This window comes from Phaseolus vulgaris, chromosome 5 (genome assembly GCF_051622355.1).
Source record: "Phaseolus vulgaris cultivar YP4 chromosome 5, ASM5162235v1, whole genome shotgun sequence".
NCBI lineage: Eukaryota > Viridiplantae > Streptophyta > Magnoliopsida > Fabales > Fabaceae > Phaseolus > Phaseolus vulgaris.
In genome coordinates this window covers 2,214,509-2,220,897 of record NC_143502.1, presented here as the reverse complement: position 1 = coordinate 2,220,897, position 6,389 = coordinate 2,214,509, and positions in this window count along the sequence as shown.

The window sequence follows — 6,389 nt, the reverse complement described above, 5'->3', positions numbered from 1 at the left end:
GAAAAATAAGAAAAAACATTAAAACTAAAATGAATTTATATATAAGGTAATTTATAAAGTTGTTTTTGAGATAATTTACAAAAAGCTCTTCCATGTAGTTTCACTAAATTTTACTTTTTAATTTTATATAAGTTAGGGAAAAATTCATTTTAATCTTTTTATCATAGAAGTTGAAACTGATAAATTTGTTCAAAACATAATTTTAAAAAGGTTTCATTGGGGGTAAAGTAACACACGTTAATCATTGTTTAAGAAATGTAATATTATCATTTGCAAAACAATAAAAAAAAGGAATAATTTGATTTTTTAAAATATATAAATAAGATTATTTGAAATAATTTAAATTTGAATGTTATTGTTTGATTGATCATTTAAAAGTGATATATTTTATTTTAAAAATTTTATTTAGTGTATTTTCTAAAGAGATGTGTAATTCCTTATAGGATTAAATTAATTTGTTTAGTGTCTATACTTTTAACTGCAAAAATCATAAAGACCCAACTCCAAAAATCATAAAGACCAAACTCATATATAATAAATTGAAGTGACACTTATGTACTCCATATATATTAAATCATGAGGACTTAAGAATAAAGAGGAATTTTTGTTTTCTTCATAATAATAAAATTATTTTTCGATTAATTGTATAAGCAAACTATATATTATTCATTTACCTTACCAACACAATTTATGTTATGCATTTATTTAGTTTTACTAATCTTAAAGATTAAGTGTTTTTTAGAAGTTAATTGTACATTCCAATGACTAATTATTTTTACATGATTTAAGATGCACAAAATAATATAGTTTCGTGCTACTGAAGTTCATTGAAAAAAAAACAATTCTTTAATAACAAGACCGTGTTATCGAGTCGGTAATAATCTGTACAAGCTATGAGTTTCTGTTTTTTTTTATGTTTGTTATTTATATTTATTTATATTTGATGTGTGTTTGTATATTGATGTGTGGGAAACTCAGGAATCCACTTGCAGAATATTGAGAAAGAAAGGTCTTTCTCTAGTTTGGGACGGAGAGAAGACATTTTTTGTCAGCCTTGTTAGAGGGTAGACTGATATTTGTATTTTTTTTTTTATTGTTGTGGTATTTTAATTTTTTTCAGCATGTGATCTGAAAACTGTGTTAGGGTTGGCAAAGTTCTTTCGGAAATATTTCAAGAGGTATTTGGTCATCATGCTTGTAAGGTAGATGATGGAAGAGATGACTTCACTACGACTCACCTCCTAGAATATCAGTTGCTGACTAACCTGTTATGCCTACTTGATCTGAAGCCTGTTAATTTCTTCGAGAAATATCCAATCCTCGACCTCCCAATTTAAAAAATATTTACCAGTTTGTAAAGCTCATGATTCAGCTTAAGATTCCATCATCTGGATTTTAGTCTAAGTAGATGTGGTATATTTGGCTCAAAAATCATGATGATCTGTTGAAGTATAGGTAACTTGTATTGGATGATGCTTTGTCTTAACGATTTTAGTGATTTTCTGTTATTTTGTTTCTTTAGTTCTAAATATAAAAAATTCTTTGTGTATGTGATATAAGTTGCATTGAGAACTATTGTATATATATAACCTTCCTTATAATAAAGTTGTTTTCGTTGGTTTTTGTTAATGTTATTGTGTTTTTCTTGTTATTGTTAAATAAAGTGTTATACAAGAAAGAAACTCGTGGGTAAAACACTTTCTAGTGAGAGGTTAGAATGTATAAAAAAACTCACACTTGATAGTGATGGTGAAAAATTCAAGTGTTGAGCTAGAAATCACACATTGGGTGGTGATGAATAATATATAACGAGTGATGAGTAATATATAAGGAGAAGGACTCACTTTATAAAATTTTCTGTTAGATTTTAATCCAATGATTAATTTTCTCTTAAAATAAAAAAACTACAAAATTATTAACGCGTGTAGATAAATTACAAAATTAATTAAATTACAACCTCTTGTTTTTATTGTATAATCAATTTTTCATTATTGTACAAATAGATCAATTTTAATTTCAACATTTAAAATAATCCATTGCATAGTACAAAATAAATTTAGTAAAATTTAGTTACTCGATTATGTAATTGATTAGCTCAAAATAATTGATTATATAGTTTAAATTGGTTTATTGAAAAACTTATATGAACCAGAGAAAAGTAATCACACCAATTATGAAAATTTCTTTTTATAAATATAAGATGAATAAACTTATTTGTAACACAAAGGAAATACTATTGAGATTTAAAGACGATAAAGTTTTTTCAACAAGAATTTTATAAAAAAAGAGTTTAATTTAATTTTGATGTTTCTTAGATTTAATCTTTCATGTTTACTTTTTAAAACATGATGTTGTTCTGGTAAGAAAAGAGGTGATGTTATAAGATTGATGTTTTTCTCATTGCTTATAAACTTCTCTTCTCTTCCTTCTCCATTGTCATATATTGTTAATATATTTAATTTTCTATTTTAAATTATTGGGCTTTATTTGTTTGACCCAACTTTCTGTTTTAGGTCTTAAATCTTTTTCTTATATATACACCATGTATTTTACTCTCTAATATACAAGTGAATAAAAATTTCTTTTATATTTATTTTTCTCTACAATTAGGGTTCATCAAAACCTCTCTTTCTTCATTACGATTACGTGCGATTACGTACGCTACATTAAAGTATCACATCAGACAAGGAATATTCATCTTCATTTACTGTAATATGGTATCAGAGCTCTTCGAAGGAAGAGTTCTGTTGCGCTTCTCCCTGATTTTTATTTCCCTCTGCTGTTCTTGGTTATTTTTTTTATTTTTTTTTTCTGTTCTCTTTCAAAATCTTGATTGGTTTTATAAATCTTTTAGGCAATGTTTAATGAAAACCCTAGTCTTCATAGTCTCAATAGTAGTCACACTATTACATGCAATTTTTGTGGTAAATATGGTCATACTGAGGTTGTTTGTTTTCGCAAAGTGGGTTTTCCTTCTGGTAATGTTAAAACCTCAAAGTTTTCTTTTACTAGAAAAGTCTGCACTTTTTGTAATCGTCTTGGCCACACTGTTGACACCTGTTATAAAAAGCATGGGTTCCCTCCTGGCTACAAATTCACCAATTGGACATCTCAAGCCAATAATATGATTACTACTGATACTGACACTTTTTCTGAGCTTTTTCCTAAAGAATAGGATGTAAAGGGGATTCAACTTACATCACAACAGTGCCAATTCCTTACCAACATTTTGCGTCAGCAAAACCTTGAGGATCCTGCCACTCACACTCAAATTAATCAAGTCGGCACCATCTCTACGGATGAAATCCCCAATACTGAGCATTCTTCAACATGTAAGTTTCTCTCTTCACTATCTTCTATAAAAGAATCTTGGATTATTGATTCTGGTGCCACTGATCATGTTTGTCACAATTTGAACGTTTTTACTACTTATACTAAAATTAAACCTGTCTTAATTAGTCTTCCAAATGGCCAAACTGTTTATGCCACATATTCTGGTTTAGTACGTTTTTCTGATCAGTTTTATTTGTCTGATGTGTTATACGTGCCTCATTTTCAATTAAACTTAATATCTGTTTCTAAACTCACACACCAACTTAAATGCACTTTAACTTTCACTTCAACCCACTGCATTATACAAGACAATCTCACTCAAGAGAGGATTGGTACAGTTAAAGCCACCGCTGGCTTGTACCTTGTCACTACCTTGCCTGCTTCTAGTCATTCTAAACCGCATTGTTTTGCTCCTTTTATTAATTGTAATATCACAGACAAAACACTATGGCATTATAGACTAGGACACCCTTCACATGAAAGATTACATGTCTTAAGCAAACAATACTCTTTTATTACTGTTGATACTCATCATGTATGTGACACTTGTAGTCGTGCAAAACAGAGAAAACTTCCTTTCACTTTAAGTAATACTATTTCCTCTGCTATTTTTGATCTTGTACACTTTGATATTTGGGGACCACGTTCCATAATTTCTATGCAAGGTTTTCGTTATTTCTTGACTATTGTTGATGATTACTCGCGTTATACTTGGGTTATTCTGCTGCATAACAAATCTGAAGTGTGTCAACACATCATTAACTTCACTGTTTTCGTTCAAAACTAATATCAAAACGATTCGTACTGACAATGGTGTTGAGTTTGCTATGTCAAATTTTTATGCTTCAAAGGGAATTATACATAAAAAATCTTGTGTTGAAACACCACAACAAAATGGTGGCATTGTAGAACGTAAACATCAACACATACTAAATGTAACCCGGGCTTTACTTTTTCAAGCAAATCTTCCTCCTATTTTTTGGGAATTTGCTGTAAATCATGCTGTTTTCTTAATAAATGTTATTCCTACTCCATTACTTGATAACATCACTCCTCATGAAAAGTTGTTTGGAAAACCATATGACATTTCCTTTCTAAAAGTGTTTGGTTGTCTCTGTTATGCTAGTACCATTACTGCACATAGAAAAAAATTAGATGATAGATCTATCAAAGGCATTTTTCTTGGCTTCCCGCAAAATACAAAAGGTTATATTATCTTAAATTTAAAGTTTCATAGCATAGAGATATCAAGACATGTAATCTTTCATGAAAACCACTTTCCATATAAATTGGACAGTGGCTTGCCTAAGGACCCTAACACTTTATCTCTCCCTATTTCTAATGCATATAATTCTGCTTTTGATTTTTTTTCTGATACTGCACCTCCTGTCGAGCCATGTGCCTCTACTCCTGCACCCAATACTGTTCCTCCACTAGCCTCATTATCCTATGATCTTCCAACAAATAGTGCCTCTGCTCCTGCATCCAACATTGCACCTCCATCAGAATTATCACCGCCTGCATCTCCACGAAGCATCTCACCCCAATTTCCAAGAAGATCAGCTCGTCCTCACCGACAACCTGCTTATCTTGCAGATTTCCACACTGCAACCAACACTGTAAGTAGTAGATATCCTATTCATAATTACTTGTCTTACAATTCCTTATCTTCCAATTTTAGAAATGTTATTTCCTCTATCAATTCTCATCCTGAACCTCGGACATATAACGAAGCCTCCAAACATGCTTCTTGGCAATCTGCCATGCAAGATGAGCTTCAAGCTCTTGCTGCTAACAATACTTGGCAACTTACCCCTCTCGCTCCAGGAAAGAAAATTATTGGTTGTAAATGGGTATATAAAATCAAATACCATTCTGATGGCACTGTTGAGCGCCACAAAGCTAGAGTTGTTGCCAAAAAGTTTACCCAACTTGAAGGACTTGATTTCTTAGACACTTTTGCACCTGTTGCTAAACTCACTACCCTTCGCCTTCTGCTTGCTATTGCCACTACCAAAAATTGGATTTTAAAACAACTTGATGTCAATAATGCATTTCTTCATGGTGATCTCCATGAAGAGATATACATGACCCCCCCACCTGGCCTCTCTCTTCCTTCTCCCCAGCATGTTTGCAAGCTTCAACGGTCTTTGTATGGCCTTCGTCAAGCTGGTCGCCAATGGTACGCCAAACTTTCTACTTTTCTTTTATCAAATAATTACTCTATTTCTATTGTTGATCACTCTCTTTTTCTTAAATATAATAATGATAAACTCACTGTTATTCTTGTTTATGTTGATGACTTGCTCTTAACTGGTGATGACACAGAGGAAATCAATACAATTACTGCATCCCTTCACCATCACTTCAAGATAAAAAATTTAGGTAATCTCACTTACTTTTTGGGACTGGAAATTGCTCGCAACAGTAATAGTCTTCATTTAAGTCAACGCAAGTATACTCTTGATCTCTTTCAAGAAACTGGCATGCTTGACTCTGCACCTATGGCCACTATGACTCACACCTCCCGTCTCTCTCCCGACCAAGGCTCACCTCTCGATGCTGATGCCACTTCTCAATACAGAAGACTCCTTGGACGTCTAATTTACTTAACCAACACGCGATCAGACATCGCCTTCACTGTCCACAATTTAAGCCAATTCATATATGCACCAACAACTCATCATCAGCAAGCTGTCTCACGTCTTTTGCGTTACCTCAAGGGCACCCCTGGTGAAGGACTATATTTTTCTCACACTAGTTCACTTCACCTTTGTGGTTTTAGTGACTCTGACTGGGCAACATGTCCTACCACACGCAAATCTGTCACTGGATATTCCATCTACTTAGGAGACTCCCTAATATCATGGAAATCAAAGAAGCAGTCAACTATCTCCCGCAGCTCCTCTGAAGCCGAGTATAGAGCACTTGCCACCACCACATGTGAGTTACAATGGTTGTCTTACCTCCTTCAGGATTTACATCTTCCTCTCTCCCAGCCTGCAACCCTGTACTGTGAGAACAAATTTGCCCTTCAAATAGCTTCCAATCAAGTT